At 39.4% G+C, this 17,407-nt stretch overlaps 1 long non-coding RNA gene across 8 annotated transcripts; it reads right to left on the minus strand.

Annotated features, from left to right (window-relative positions):
• Positions 1 to 235: 235 nt before the first annotated feature.
• Positions 236 to 5,049, minus strand: LOC145109352 (uncharacterized). Of its 8 annotated transcripts, none has more exons than XR_013708953.1 (5): positions 4,773 to 5,049; positions 4,485 to 4,585; positions 1,458 to 2,253; positions 740 to 791; positions 236 to 403 (listed from the first exon to the last, which is right to left on the minus strand). It is a non-coding gene; the product is annotated as an uncharacterized LOC145109352 (long non-coding RNA). The 8 variants fall into 8 exon arrangements; XR_013708954.1 differs by having other exon boundaries at positions 1,458 to 2,763; XR_013708952.1 differs by having other exon boundaries at positions 1,458 to 2,763; positions 3,963 to 4,585.
• Between the last annotated feature and the right edge of the window lie 12,358 nt (positions 5,050 to 17,407).

Here is a 17,407-nt window from a genome sequence, read left to right on the forward strand (position 1 = left end):
GATATAGTGAATTGTTTCTTAAGAACTAAAGATCATGATTCATCATTCCCAACATATTCAGGATATGAACAAATGTTGTTTGGTTAATCGTTTTTGTAAAGACTTCGACTATCTTTTCATTAGAGGGGACAAATATGAGTTTAATATTTCCTTTTAGAATGTTGTCCTTAATAAAGTAATATACAATAATAATAATAATAATAATAATAATATGCTTCGTTTGTAACAACGTGAATTTTCAAAACAATTTTTCATTTTTAAATCATACTTTCAATCACATGATAATCACAAAACATAATGTATCACTGTGTCAATACAAAACATGTCCCCAGAATCTCAATAACATAAACTCTATAAGTGTGTACGGATCATGCCGGCGCCTTCCTGCGATCCTTGCTAATACCTGAAACACATAACACAACAATTGTAAGCATAAATGCTTAGTGAGTTCCCCAAAATACCGCATACCACACATACGCCTTTCCAGGCCATAACCCTGTAGGATCCTTTGATCCATGTGTCTCAGGAGACTTCCGTCCCGAATCCCGATAGACCTTCCGGTCCTACCCGTATCGACCTTCCGGTCCATATCATCTTGACCTTCCGGTCCATACCATACATAACATACATAGCACATACATATCACATAACCGCATATAGCACATACATCTCATAGCATACAAGACCTTCCGGTCACACATAAGTACCCTTCCAGGTACAGTATAGTGAGAAGACTCACCTCAATGAAGTCGGATAAACTCTCGTGCTCAACGTCCCGACTTAGCCTCCTCCTATTATTCAGATAACATCTCCGATCAATATTCTCTCATGATCTCATCTCTACAGATTGGGTAGAAGGCCATTCTACCCTTCCCTGAACTTTCCTGAATCAGTCTTGACCAGAACCCTAAAGTCAACGAAAGTCAACAGTCAACTTTGACCAGACTCGTCGAGTGCACAAAGGCGACTCGGCGAGTCCATGCGGGTCCTCTGAATCCTTTCAGTCTCTCTTGGCTCGTCGAGTCAACCTTCCACTCGACGGGTTACACCTGTCACGAATCGCGGGGCAACCCCGACTCGACTCGTCGAGTCCACTTATGGACTCGGCGAGTTGCTTCCATGTTCATACTCAAATGACCTTCTAAGGTCAGATCTGCTTCCCTAACTATCAGATCTACCCTTCAAATGCTCAAATGTCACGTAAAGGTGCAACCTTTATGTGCATGCAACCCACAACAAGTCATAAATGGAGAAATAACTCTAAATATGGCAACCTAGTTTCCAATCCTCCATGAACAAACAAAAAGCAAAATGGGGAAGGTTTTCTGGACCTCTATGGGTCCAGATCTAAGGCCTAACCCAGCAAGGGACCATAAACTCAACTCTTCAAGCCTTCAAAGGTTATAGAAAACCCTATAGATCTTAACCCAAAACAGAAAGGAAGTTCGATTTGATACCTCAATAGTGTAGATCTGAACTCGAAAACCCTGGATCCACAGCTCCTTTGACCTCCTCTTGTTGGAAACCACTTCTCTTTTGCTAAAACACTCAAGAAATGGTGAATTAGCCTTCCTCTAGCACCACAAACGCTCTCTCTTTCTCTAGGGTTTCTCAGGGGTGAAGTGGCCGCAATGGAGGCTGTAAAGGCCTTTAAATAGGGCACAGGCCCCGAGAATTAGGGTTTCACTTAACAGCGCGGACTCGCCGAGTCCACGCATCGACTCGTCGAGTCCTTCATTAAATCAGACAAGAAATGCGCGATCCTACTCGGCGAGTCTGAGCGCCTACTCGCCGAGTCCCTCCTTAAAACTCAAAATAAATACTTAAAATAAGATACCTGGGAATCCGGATGTTACATCGTTATAGAGTGATAAACGCTATAGTAAGATATTACAATACCACTCTTGGAATCACAATAAATTGTCACCTTAAGCATAGTCCATGAGCTCAAACTTCATCCAAAAAACTTGTTAATAATAGATTGTGGCAACAACGTATTATACTTCAACAATTGATAAAATGTGCAATTTTATTTTTTGGAAGGACAACCTACCAATCTTCCTCCAAAAATTGTCATCCTCCAAAAGTGCTATTTCTATCCAGCTTACACCTACATGGTCTGAATCTATGAATGCTTGCAGATCGAAGTCATCACCAACATGGTACTAGGCTCCCAAAGCTTTTGTCCCTCAATGACACCTAAATTTTTTCTTCGTCGTGGTTTGGTGAGACATCTTCGGATTGGATTGGTATCTAGCACACAAAAATGTTGACAACATTATGTATGGATGCGTGAGAGTAAGGTAGATGAGTAAACCAATTATGCCATGATAGTTCTTTTGATCATCAGGTTCTCCTAATAGATATGAAAGACAGTTTGTATCTAGTCTGTATCCGAAGGCCACATGTATCTTTATGATGGCATAATCTTCCATAAAATATTTTATAAGAAGCTTGGTAGCATATCTCTCCTCATGAACATAAATACCTCTTTCCACATGTTTCACTTGAAGACCCTAGAAGAAATTAGGTTTTTGATTCATGCTCATTTGAAATGTGCTAATGGCAGGTCTTTAACATAGAACCGAAGATAATGTCATTAACATAGATCTCTACAAAGTGATCAATTATTGTCTCGTCCGTAGAACCGATTATTGTCTCGTCCGTAGAACCGAAGATAATGTGCTAACGGCAGGTCTTTAGCAAAGTGATCAATTATTGACTCGTCCGTAGAACCGAAGATAATGTCATTAACATAGATCTCTACAAAAATGAGGTGGTTATTACAACTTCTTCGTTATAATTCCAAATTAATTGACATTTTGTGGGTTATTGTCTCAATTAGGGATAAGCGTGGTGCAGTTCGTAGCGGCCAAAACCAAATTGCTAACCACAAATGTGGTTATTAAAATTTTGAAACTGAATCATGCGGCTAGTGTAGCCGTGCAGTTATGCGGTTGTGGTTGCAGTTTTTAACCACATGGTTTGATGCAGTGTTTTTGTGCGGTTTTTAACGTGTATTTGATACTTTTTTGCGATTTTAAGAGTTCAAGGACTATTAGTTGTAATAATATAAAAATCAATAAGATATAATATAATAACTTAAAACACTGACAAACTAATAAATTAAGTACTTAACAATTAACATCTTAAAACCGTCAAAAATAAATAACTTACATTAACCGTTAAAACAACACGAAACCATATCAAAACATTTTAAAACACCGCCAAACTAATATCTTAAGTAATCATATTATATATTATTAACTAAATAAGAAATATCATGTATAATAATTAAATATATTAAATTTGATGCGGCGTAGTTATTTGCTGTTATTGGAAAATTAAAAACCACAACCCATTGAAAATTTGTGTTTTTTTGAAAAATTAAAAACTGCACCGTTAGTTTCCGTCTTGATTTTGGTTTAGGGGTTCCGGCGATTTTTTCAGTAATTATTAGATGTGGTTCGGTAGAGGCATAATATATCCATTCAGACATGTGATATTTCTCAAATCCAAACCTAAAAAAATAATATTTATAAATAGATTATTTTTTACTATTTAAATCACAAACTATTTGTAATTTCTAACTAATATATATTTTTAAATTATACCTTGAATGAAAAAATAAAAAAAGAGAAACTATTTGTCAAGTTGAACACACTGCAGGAGTACTATTGAAGGATATTTTAGGTATTTGGTTTAAAGTGAAATATTTTTTATCAAGCCAAACAAAGAATGAGCACTACTGAGGGATATTGTAGTATTTTAGGTATTTTATTTATGGTCAAAGATTACTATAAAACTGTGTGTTTAGTAGAAAGCAACAACCTTTATTAATTAATAACAAAATATAAATCAATTTTTTTATTAAATAAACGAATGAAAATATATATAGTTGTGTAGACATACTGCGGCAAAGGTAAATAGTTTTTTACTATTACGTAAATTCAACAACTTACCTATACTTAGAAGAACGGGTATCTTGATATAGGTGATGTAAATAGCATAAACCTTGCACATCCATGTAAAAATCAAGATTGAAAGCAACATAACAATAAAAATATTAATAATTTAATCACCACATTATAAAATGACCAAAATGCCCCCAAGGGGAGGTTGAAAAAAGAAAGAACAGGGAAATCAAAGAAAACGCCTACAAACACAGGGAAGAACAGCGGTTTTACCTAAGCTCTGCTTGTGTTTTCTTAAGATCTGAAGACTGGTGAGGAGATAGGGGTATTTTTCAAAAGAAGACAAGATAATACTGTGCAAAACAACTACACGTAGCTTTCAATATTGACACCAAATATCTCCGGTTCCAGTTGGGAACTGATGCTTCAAAATATGAGGAACATATAGTCATGGGCCAAGGTTGATTACTAACTATTAGCCACATGGGACAAGTACAACTTATTTAAAAACGGATGATCAAACAAACATAATCAAGTAAAGAATCATGTAAAATAAGCTGAAATGAGCACCTTAATTCGGCCAGGTATTTCATCGAATACCTTATAGGCAGGTTTCTCACAGAAAAGCAATATCCTTGTTGAGACTTTCCATTTGGAAGATATAATGAAATCTATCAGAATAATGAAATTCAGTAAATGTTTAGACAAGTAGATAAACAAACAGTTAAATATGGAAATAAGAGAACACGATCATGGAGAGCTGAAGATTTCAACACCCAATAGTGACCCGGAAATATAAATAGCGTTTATTGAAGATGTTAAAGCAATTCTAATTAAGAGCACATATGAAATACCTGCCTTGAAGAATAGAAGGAGCGGCTGAGAGAGTATACGGCGGAGGTTAGAAGTAGCATCGGACATGGAAGAAATTGAACAATAAAAACGGAGCACAAAACCGCATCGTTCTCGAATTTGTAAGACCCATGAAGATGGTGTAGTCTCCGACTTGTAGTCGGTCTTTAAAGCAGAACACCATCTTCGCTCTGTCGGTTCTTGGGAGATGAAGACGCCGACCTCACCGGAGGATCATGATTTGTGTAGAATTGAGAATAGGAAAGAATAAAGAATTCATTCATTCATAATTAGTTGTTGCAATACAATGAACAAACTAATATATACAAAGAAATCGGTAACAAACTCTAACAACATATCTCACTAGTTAACTACTTTGTGCTGCTCACGTGACTTATCATCTAATATACTATCCCCCCCCCCCCCCACCCAAGTTAGAAGGTGTCGAGACTCCTAACTTGTTCAGCAAAAAATGATGTTGACGACTTGGTAAGTTTTTAGTGAAAAGATCAGCAAGTTGAGTTTGAGTTGGGACATGTTGCAAGGAAATTAATCCTTCTTGAAGCTTCTCCCTGACAAAGTGGCAGTCAAGTTCCACATGTTTGGTGCGTTCGTGAAAGACGGGATTTCTGGCGATATGAATAGCAGCTTGGCTGTCACAACGAACCGAAACTGGAACAACATTTGGAACAGTTAATTCATGCAAAAGTCGAGTCAGCCATGCCAACTCAGTAGTAACATGTTGCATACTTCTGTATTCTGCTTCAGCAGAAGATAAGGATACCGTAATTTGTTTCTTCGATTTCCAAGCAATTGGGCTTTTATCAAGAAAGATAATAAAACCACTCACACTACGTCTTGAATGGGGGCAAGCCGCCCAATCAGAATCGCAATAAGTATTCAAGGAGTAATCGACTTCATTATTCAATAAAAGACCTTGATCAGGATCATGATTGATATATTATAGAACGTGTTTAGCTGCTTCAAGATGAGGGACACGTGGATCAGACATGAATTGGCTTAAGTGCTGAACAGCAAAAGCCAAGTTAGGACGTGTATTTACTAAGAAATTTAGTTTGCCAACAAGTTTTCTGCAAGTTTCAGGAAACTGTATATGTTCTCCTTCTCCCAAAATTAGCTTGCTATTAGAACGTAGTGGACATAAGGATGTGCCAGCCAAATTCTTGAATCATGTATGTAGCATACTTTCTTTGAGTAAGTATGATACTTTTATCAGTATGTAACACCTCAATTCCTAGGAAGAAATTAAGTGTCCCCAAATCCTTTATTTTAAAAGTGTTGTCAAGAAAATTCTTTAAATTCTTAATCTCTTCTTCATTGTTCCCAGTAATCATAATGTCATCCACATATACTGCAAGAAATATAGTGGAAGAAGCCATGGTTTTATAGAACAAAGAATAGTCATTTTTAGAACTTTGATATCCTTTTTCTTTCAAAGCAGAAGAAAGTTTAGCAAACCGTTGTCTAGAGGCCTGTTTCAATACATAAAGAGATTTTTGTAGAAGACAAACCTTTGAAGGATCTAATAAAGACAAACCAAGTGGTGGTTTCATATAAATTTCTTCCTTTAAATCGCCATGAAGGAAGGCATTGTTCACATCTAACTAGACTAGTTTTTCTTGACTGCAGTAGCAATAAGAGCACGGATAGTTGTCATTTTAACAACTGGTGAAAAAGTTTCATTATAGTCTATGCCTGCTTTCTGAGTAAACCCTTTCACAACAAGTCTTCTTTTACATCTCTCCACATCTCCATTGGCTTTGTACTTGACTTTATACACCCATTTACAACTAATGGGTTTCTTGCCTTTGGGAAGATCAACAATCTTCCAAGTTTGATTGGCATCTAAAGCTTCAAATTCTTTCTGCATTGCTTCTTTCCATTCAGGTAAAACAACTGCTTCTTCATAACAAGTAGGTTCTTTAATATGACTTAAATTGTGAAGTAATTTCTTACTTTGTTCTGATAAAGAAAGAACTGAAACAAAGATAAGTAGTTGGAGAGATGTGAGTGACAGAATGCATATAATGTGCAAATTGATCAATAGAAGCATCACAAGAAGCATGGTAAACATAGTCTTATAAATATACAGGTGGAACAGGAATTCTGGTACTTCTTCGTAAATTGACTTTTGGATCATTTCATGAATTATGGGGTGAAATATGAGGAGAATTATTAGGTAAGAAAGAGTTTGGAATGATCAAAATTGATGTCATAAGAATAAGGTAAATCAGGATTAGTAGGAAAAATGGGGACAGGGGTAAAATTGGAATTTTTTTTGTTTGTAAGGAAACACGGCTTCATGAAAGATGACATCCCTGGAAATAATGACTTTCTTGTATTCCATGTTATAAAGTTTGTATGCCTTCTTCCCATATGGATAACCAATAAAAATACAAGGTAAAGACCTTGGTTGAAATTTGTCTCGCTTGTGTTGCAAGGTACTTGCGAAACATAGACATCCAAAGGACTTTAAATGATCATATGAAGGTAAGGTACCATTTAGGACTTGAAAGGGTGATTTCCCATGAAGAATCTTTATTGGGAATCTATTGATAAGATACGTGGCAGTAAGTACACAATCACCCCAAAACTGTAAGGGTAAATGTGACTGAAACAATAAAGTCTTGGAAGTTTCCAGAATATGTTTGTGCTTCCGTTCAACAACTCCATTTTGCTGAGGAGAATGACTACAACTTGTCTGATGTATAATACCTCTGTCTTGGAAATAAGAAACTCCTTCATTGCTAGAACCTAGCTCAAATGCATTGTCAAATCTGACAACTTTGACAGATTTGTCAAACTGTGTATGAACCATCTCAATAAAACCTTTCAATACACCAAATGCATTACTCTTTGTACTCAATAAGTGTGTCTATGTGCACCTTGAGAAATCATTAACAATGGTTAAAAAATAGGACTGATTGTTGTAGGTTTTGGTGTTGTATGGACCCCATGTATCAATGTGTATAAGTTGAAATGGAGCAGTGGTATGAATTTGACTAAGTCCAAAAGGAAGTTTATGTTATCTTGCTTTAGAGCAAACAACACATGACTTATCAAAATCAGAACTCTGTTTATTGCACAAATTGAGAGTTTGAAGTTTATACAAAGGTAAATGACCAAGTCTTTCATGCCAAATGGAAATTGAAATAGATTTGGATGAACTATTACAACTTGAATTAGTAAACAAAACAGAAGAATTGATAAGAGGTGTTGATGAAACAGAAAGAACCACTCCTCTTTTAGACTTTGAATTTGAATGAAGAAAGTAGAGTCCAACCTTGTGTTTACTAAGAAACAGTAGCCTCTTCAGTGAAGGGCCCTGTAACAAATAACAAAAGGTTGTAGAAAAAACAACCAAAGAATTTAGTTGTTTGCAAAGTTTTGAAATGGAAAGAAGATTGAATTTGAATAAGGGAACATGAAGAACATGATGAATTATCACATCACCATTTAATTGAATACTGCCAAATTCATAAGCATTAGTTTGTTGGCCATTAGGAAGAGTGATTCTATAAGGATAAGTGAGCTTTTGAATAGTTATGAATGAAGATCTGGTAAAGCACATATGATCACTTGCACCAGAATCAATGATCCAGGTCATTGATTCTGTTACAAGACAATGACAATTGAAGGACTCAGTATCATTCTGAGAAAGGAATGTATAACCAGCAAAATTAACAGAGGATTGATTTCCAGAAGAAGTACTTAGCTGATTGTCATGGTTGTTGTCATTCAATTTGCTCAACAACGAGCACAATTGATGATATTGATCATTAGTGAAGTCTTGCATAGAATGAGACGATTGTTGCTTGGATTCAACGTCTTCATTGTTGATAAAACCAATTGCGGAAACATTTGCAGCTATGTTTTTGGTTTTGGTAAATTTAAAATCCTTAGGGAATCCAATCAATCTATAGCACTTGTTAGCTGTGTGTCCAAATTTCTTACAGAAAGTACAAGTGAGTTGTTTCTTATTTAAAGAATTAGAACCAGAGTTTGATCGGATGTTGGAATTGACGTTCATTGAAGCAGATTAGGGAGTAAAATGTGAAGGAGAATATACCTCTCGTTGTTTTTCATCCTGAATTAGCAGAGCATAAGCCTTGGTAACAGACGGGAGAGGATTCATCATGAGAATGTTGATGCGAGTAGAGTTGTAATCACTATTCAGTCCCATGAGAAATTTAATGAGTTTTTGATTCTGTTGAAATTCCTGCATTTCACGAGCAGCAATGCAAGTACAGTTTGGAATGATTGAAAGAGCGTGTAATTCATCCCAATATCTCTTCAATTTTGTGAAATAAGTGGCCAGATCTGTTGAACCTTGAGTGAGATCTGAAATCTCCTTTTGAAGTTCATATAGTTTGGCGCCATTAGATTCTCCAAAACGATCCTCTAAATCCTTACAGATCTCTTCAGCAGATGAAGAATAAAGAACATATTCAGAAATGTCACTTGAAAGAACATTTAAGTGTTGGGTTTTGAGCAAACTAACACTCCTAAGGTGTTCATGCAACCCTAGAAACCTTGGATCTATGTTTGTCTAAAATACATGCAAAATAATTTTCCAAGGTCCATAACCTATCTAGCATGGCATGAGGTACTTTTAAACATAAAAGATACTAGAAGAATTACATACCTTTAGTAGTGAGTTGATTCCTTAGGAGTTTGAAAGCCTAGCACCAATAATGTGAATGCCTCAAATGGAAATCACAAATCACCACAAACTTGGAAAACTTATGAGAGAGTATACAAGCACTCTAGAAATCGGCCACTCTTATGCACACACACATAGTGTCTTTTCAAGCACCACAAGCCTCTTTATATAGTGTAGATGATTAGGGTTATGAACCATGCAAACCCTAATAACCCATGTCTTTTCCTTTTCCAAGGATCCATGGGTTAAAAGCTCCATGGATCATCCATAGACTCCCATTTAAGCTTAGCCCATTTCCTAATGAGTGTTAGCCCACCCCATATAAATATAATAGCCCATTATTTAATTAGTCACCTTTTGATCACTAAATTAATTCATAATTAATTTAAGATCAATACTAATTAAATAATATGATTTCATATTAATATATTATAACTTATAATATATTAATAAGTCACAAATATACTCTTCTCATAATATTATCCATATAAATAGTTCGGGTGAAGTGCAACCCAAATGGACCATGTCGGGTCGGGTCAAGTATATACCAAATAAGTTATGGACTTAGACACCTTATCCAACACTCTCCCACTTAGATAAGTCGGATAACTGTATTTGCCTATATAGCTTCAGGAACCAACCGACAATCGTAGCTCTCGAAAACTCTGTTGAACTATGAAGCGCCATTTTAGATAAGTGATCATACAATCCTCTGCTCTCATGATATCAGCCGGACAAATACATGGAACAATGTCTTACTTATTGTCCAGCAGTTTGTTTCCCGATTTCCGATTTGTTTGACAAAGAACTTAATCGAACACATCAATTTAGTTCTGATCGGGCCCAGTACATAGGTCAAAACAAAATCATCGAGGAGCCCAGATATCGCTTCTAATCCAAGAAGGAACAGATAAACTTCGACTCGTATGCTTGTTCTACTACTTGTTGAATTGTACACAAAGGCACGTTTTATAACATCAAGTTACTGATGCGTTTTCGTGCAATCAATTGTGACAACCTGAAATTTCTAACTTGTATATTTTTCATTTTATCAAAGTTAGCCTTCATTTTACTATCTTATAACGAAAATTATGGGTCTATATGAGTGTTCTAGGCTTAGTATAACATGGATATGAGTCTTAGGAAGGGTTAGAAAGTGTGTAGCATCATAAAATCAGGCCAAACACATCAAAGAAGGTGTGTGCGGCCGCACACCCGCGTGTGCGGCCAGCCAGCCGCACACCCAACCGCACACACCCTCCAGCCTCACACCCGACCCTATATATTGGAGGAGACCCCCCTTCATTCACTCTTTTCCTCTTTTTGCTGCACCCTACTCTCTCTCTACTTTCTCTCTCTTGAAACATCATCCAAGAACACTCTAAGGGCCTCAAAAACGTGAAGCACTCCATCATTCAGCTTCCTATATTGGTAAGACACCTGAATCTAAGCTTAAAACTCATAGTGTTCTTCGTGTTCTTCATCGTTTGAAGGTGTACGGCCGCACACCTTCATAAGGTGGCCGCACACGCCTTAAAGACTCTCCAAGGTGAAGAGTTTGGCCTCCATTTGCTAGTTGGACTTGGTATTAGCACTAGAACACCTCAAAACACCTCAAAATCGACATTTCGGACACAAATGAGGAGTGTACGGCCGCACACTCCTGTGTACGGCCACACACACCCTCTGTATGGCCGCACACTCCTGTGTGCAACCGCACACACAACCTTGCCGCACACCCTGGCCGCACACCCACTCAAGTGGCCATACACCTCCCTTATTTGATCATATAGGGTCCCGACAAGCATTTCCAAGTCTTTAGGGTGATTTACCGTCATGTTTAGCCACGAAACACCCTAATTCTAACACACATATGTGTTATCATATGTTAATAGGATCCACTCGTGTTCGAAACATCGGTTGACACTCAACACTCGTAACCAATTGTGCTTTCGGATCCTACGATAAACTGTGAGTTCATACCCCTACATTTTCCGTGTTTTTAATGTCTTCAGGGGGGAATACAAGCCAAACTCAAAGTACTTTATTAAGTTTTAAACTTATTAATGCAGTCCAACGATTTCCACGTTTAATAACATGTTCGGATATTTTATCTCTCTTTGTAAAATGTTGAACATAAGGGAAACTTCTATTTTGGAAATCCAACTTCATAGCTTTCAGAAAGGTTTTACAAAGCATTTTCCAGATCAACTCTAATAAACTATAATGGGTATAGTTTGGGATAACCCTCTAGGCAGTCTCTACATAATCAGATTTCATAAATGAACATATATAAACTATGGCAGATTTAGTTTATGTTATATGTTTTCCTCAGAAGTATAAAGTACAATTATTCAAGGATAATTACTGTTTTATACTGATTTCCCGCTAGTAAACTAGATTATACAGAATTGTGAGGCGCTACTTCAATACTATACCCTTAGGTGTATAGTGATAAATCCTTTTAGTATAACCAGAGTCTCCTGGAGGGAGAGCGTGAGATTTGTGAATAGATCTATTCGGGACTGACAATCCCACACCTGAACTGCTAGCTACAGTTAGGCGGGCACGCCTGGGGTGAACAAATGCCATTTAGCTTAACGCCTGAGGAACGTTATAAAGGTCTCTCGGTCATATCAAGTATGGTTATACGACTCGCAAATAAGTATAAACTAACCTTGTTTACGGACTCTACTCTTCACTTGTTTTATTTTGATTAATAAAACTACTTTTATATATGCTGATAGCAATCAAGGATCTCTAAACTGGCATCTCTACCTCTAGAACGGATAACATGTTTTTAGGGAAAATATAGGAATTTCCCAGAATAACACTAGCATTTCTAAAACTGATGGTTTACTCTCTACCGCTAGATACTCTATCAACACTACCTTTCATAAGAAAATATAAGATTTTCTTGAGGAACACTTTTCAAAAGAATCAAAGAACACTATCTCTAAAACTAAATGCTTATGAACTCACCAGCTTTATGCTGATATTCTTCAAAATTGCTTGTATTCTCAGGGCATCATTAGACAGGTACTCCTGCCAACTTTTGGAGAAGATGGAACAATCTGAAGCCACGTCTTTTACTTTTGCTATATACTGTTATGTATAAATCACGTTTTTGAACAATGTAAATATTCATATATTATAATGTAATGGTTGTGTTTACTATGCTTACTATGATACAACTGTTGTGATACTACGCATGACGTCACTCCGCCCCGGAACGTTTCCGCCATCGGTTTCGGGGTGTGACAGATTGGTATCAGAGCTATTGTTTATAGTGAACTAAGTATACCGAACCTTACATGGTATACAACTATAAACATTAAGGGGCCTAAGTGCTCTAAACTAAAAGTATACTTCTAAAATATAAGTATTTTTACAAAAAGTATACAAGTATACCCGAGTACCAGAATCGGTATCATAAGTAGAACAAAACAAAAGTATTTTGGATGTTGACCATTGCGGTTAAACCTGGGCAGTTATGTAATCATGTCTAGGGTCAATATAGCCTGATCAACTATATTCGTTCGAGACATGATCAACATGTGCTTGGGAGTGACTTTGGTGTTGCAACAGGCCTAAAACTTACCCGGTATCCATACAACTTAAAATACTATAGGAGTATTTTAGTCAGAGCCGAATACATTGTAGAAATTTGTTCCTAGTGTTGCTACCTATTCGTTTCTTAGCAATAACTTACTTGCATCAGTAACTTTCCCTTGCTTATCGCTTGGTAGAACACTTTATTATCAAGATGAGATATATTCTTGTTTCATATCTCTTGGTTCGATTCAGAGGACTTACCATCCTCTTCTTCCTGATTGATTCTAGAACAAGATGCCTCCCCGTAAAAGACCTATCAGAAGGAATGACGACGCTCCACCACCACCACCGCCCCCTCAGTTCGATCCCGTTATGTTCCAAGCAGCTGTTACTGCTGATGTGGCAGTCGCGATGTCACAGATGAATCCTGGCGGATCTGGTGGTCAGGGAGGTGGTACTCATCCCCAAAATCATGAAGGTGGTCACGGACACCAGAAGGAGTGCTCCTATAAAGACTTCATGAACGCAAAACCCACATCTTTCGACGGAAAAGGAGGAGTCATTGCCCTAACTCAATGGATCGAGAAAATTGAGTCCATCTTCGAAATCAGCTCTTGTTCCAAAGCTAACAAGGTGAAATTCGCCGCTTGCACTTTCGCCAACAAAGCATTGACCTGGTGGAATGGCCGGGTCAAGTCTCTAACCCTGCCAGTGGCAAACGCTATGGGTTGGGAGAACTTAAAGGAACTCATGATAGCTGAGTACTGCCCTCGGGGCGAAATGAAGAAATTAGAGCACGAACTCTGGAACCTAAAGATGAAGGGTTCTGACATTGCTACCTACACTTCTAGGTTTGAAGCCCTAGCGCTTCTTTGCCTGGGATGGTCACCCCGGAAAGCAAGAAGGTTGAAAGATACATTTGGGGGCTGACCCAACCAACCAAAGGAAATGTCCTGGCTGCTAGGCCAAACACCTTCGACAGCGCTAAGTGTCTAGCGCAGACCCTCATAGATCATGGAGTCGATCTCGATGAAGTGACAGCCACTCCCGAACCGGCTAAAGGGAGTGGAGAGAAAAGAAAGTTCTGGAGACAGAAAAAGGGCCAATCTTCGCAGGAACCCTCCAAGAAGCAACAAACAGTGGCAGTTCACGCTGCTACTACTCCTACTACTAATCTCACTGCTGCTTCAACCACCCAAGCTTCTACCGGTGGGTATTCAGGGAAACTACCTCTGTGCAACAAGTGTGCTTTTCATCATCACGGACCCTGCCGTGATTTGAATTGCAACAACTGTGGAAGGAAGGGACACACGACCCGATACTGCAGAACACCAGTCCAACCAACCGATCAGGCCTCTGGAGCAGGTGTCGGTAAAGCCTGTTATGGCTGTGGGGAAGTCGGGCATTTCAAGAGGAACTGCCCCAAGGCAGCAACAACTGGCAACACCGGAAGAGTACTATCTATGGGGCAAGAGGAGGTCGTGGCTGACCCTACCGTTGTGACGGGTACGTTCCTCCTCGATAACTTTTATGCATGCATTCTTTTCGACTCTGGTGTTGAAATAAGTTTTGTTAGTCATGCATTCAAGCATTTTCTTAAACATAAATCCTGACCTTCAACCGAAACGTTTACCGTCGAAATGGCTAACGGTGAGAAAGAAAGCACTAATGACATATTCGTGGGTTGTACCCTTACTCTGAACGACCATTCATTTCCCATCGATCTTATGCCAGTCTCTATAAAAAGCTTTGATGTCATCATCGGCATGGATTGGTTGATCCCCAATCGTGCTGATATCCTTTGTTTCGAAAAAGCTATCCGTCTCAATCTTTCCCCGGATGAAACTCTTGTAATCTACGGCGATAAACTCAGTTCAAACCTTCGCATCATTTCGTGCATCAAAGCCCAGAAACTCCTGCGGAAGGAGTGTTATGCATTCCTACCCCACGTCATTAACGAAAAGCAGGAAGTTAAAGACCTCGAGAACATCCCCGAAGTCTGCAACTTTCCCGATGTTTTTCCCGAAGATCTTCCGGGAATCCCTCCTGAACGCTAAGTCGAGTTTCGCATCGACTTATTCCCCGGAGCTACTCCCGTAGCTAAATCTCCATATCGCCTAGCACCAGCAGAAATGCAGGAGCTATCTAGTCAGCTCAATGAGCTGCTCAGCAAAGGATTCATCAGACCGAGTTCCTCACCCTGGGGAGCCCCGATCTTATTCGTGAAAAAGAAGGATGGATCCTTTCGGATGTGTATCGATTATCGGGAGCTGAACAAGCTCACAGTCAAAAACCGTTACCCTCTTCCTCGAATCGACGACCTCTTCGATCAACTTCAAGGAGCCAGTTACTTCTCGAAAATAGATTTAAGATCAGGGTACCATCAGCTGCGAGTCCATGAGGGTGATGTTCCTAAAACAGCATTTCGGACTCGATATGGTCACTACGAGTTCGTAGTTATGCCCTTCGGTCTAACTAACGCACCGGCTGTGTTCATGGACCTGATGAACCGAGTGTGCTGTCCTTTCTTGGACAAGTTCGTCATCGTGTTCATCGACGATATACTTGTCTATTCCAGAAGTGAGAAAGATCATCGACAACACTTGAGATCGATGTTGGAAACCTTAAGGACGGAGAAGCTTTACGCAAAGTTCTCCAAGTACGAATTTTGGATTCGAAAAGTAACATTCCTAGGTCACGTGGTAAGCGAAGAAGGCATACACGTGGACCCCTCCAAAATCAAAGCGATAGAGAACTGGTCAGCACCAAAGACACCCACAGAAATCCGTCAATTCTTGGGTCTCGCTGGCTACTATCGCAGGTTTATCCAGAATTTCTCCAGAATTGCCAAACCCTTAACCACTCTAACTCATAAAGGCGTACCCTTTTGTTGGAGTGAAAAACAAAACACTGTGTTCCAAACGTTGAAGCGGGCCCTATGCAGCGCACCTGTCCTGTCTCTGCCCGAAGGGACGGAGGACTTCGTTGTCTACTGTGATGCATCCAATCAGGGCCTAGGCTGTGTGCTCATGCAATGGGGAAAAGTTATTGCTTACGCCTTGAGACATCTGAAAGTACACGAAGTTAACTACACAACACACGATCTGGAATTGGGAGCAGTAGTCTTCGCATTGAAGATATGGAGACATTATCTCTACGGAACCAAGTGCACCATCTTCACTGACCATAAAAGTCTGCAGCATATCTTCGACCAGAAGGAGTTAAACATGAGACAACGGCGATGGGTTGAGCTACTCAGCGATTACGAGTGCGAAATCCGCTACCATCCCGGCAAGGCCAATGTGGTGGCAGATGCCCTCAGCCGAAAAGAGTATTCAGGTCGCAGAGTGAAGGCACTAACTATGACTATCCATTCCCATTTATCCGCGCAAATCAAGGAGGCTCAGCTGGAAGCCTTAAAACCAGAGAACATGCCGGGTGAAGCCTTGAGGGGAATGGAAAAGAACCTAGAGATCAAGGGAGACAGAGTCTATTATTTCATGGACCGGATCTGGACCCCAAAGTTTGGTGGTTACAGAGAGGTTGTAATGAACGAAGCTCACAAGACTAGATACTCCGTTCACCCAGGTTCGGACAAGATGTACCTCGATCTCAAGAAACTGTATTGGTGGCCGAACATGAAAGCAGAGATCGATACCTTCGTAGGCAAGTGCCTGACTTGCGCCAAGGTGAAGGTCGAATATCAGAAACCCTCAGGTCTACTCCAACAACCAGAGATACCTCAATGGAAGTGGGAGAGGATTACTATGGATTTCATCACCAAACTACCCAAATCTCCGAGTGGGTACGACGCCATTTGGGTGATAGTCGATCGACTGACTAAATCCGCTCACTTCCTGCCAATCAAAGAAACCTTCAAAATGGAGAGACTGACACGAATCTACATCCAAGAGATAGTCCGACTGGACGGCATACCTGTGTCCATTATCTCCGATCGAGATAGCAGGTTCACTTCGAGATTCTGGCAGTCCCTGCAAAAGGCCCTTGGAACTAAGCTGGACATGAGTACAGCTTATCATCCTCAAACTGATGGGCAGAGTGAGAGAACCATACAAACCTTGGAAGACATGTTGAGAGCATGTGTCACCGATTTCGGTAAGTCATGGGATATCCATTTACCCTTGGTCGAGTTCTCCTACAACAACAGCTACCATACCAGCATCAAGGCTACGCCTTTCGAAGCCCTCTATGGCCGCAAGTGCAGATCCCCTCTGTGCTGGGCTGAGGTGGGCGACACGCAGCTAGCTAAGGGGAAAGTCCCCGACAGCACTCTTACTGGTCCAGAAATCATTCGAGAAACCACAGAAAAGATCGTCCAAATCCGAGAACGACTGATAGCCTCTCGAGATAGACAAAAGAGCTACGCAGACATACGACGAAA

The sequence above is a fragment of the Lactuca virosa genome, chromosome 4 (genome assembly GCF_052849685.1).
Source record: "Lactuca virosa cultivar CGN04683 chromosome 4, Lactuca_virosa_CGN04683_v6, whole genome shotgun sequence".
Classification (NCBI taxonomy): Eukaryota; Viridiplantae; Streptophyta; class Magnoliopsida; order Asterales; family Asteraceae; genus Lactuca; species Lactuca virosa.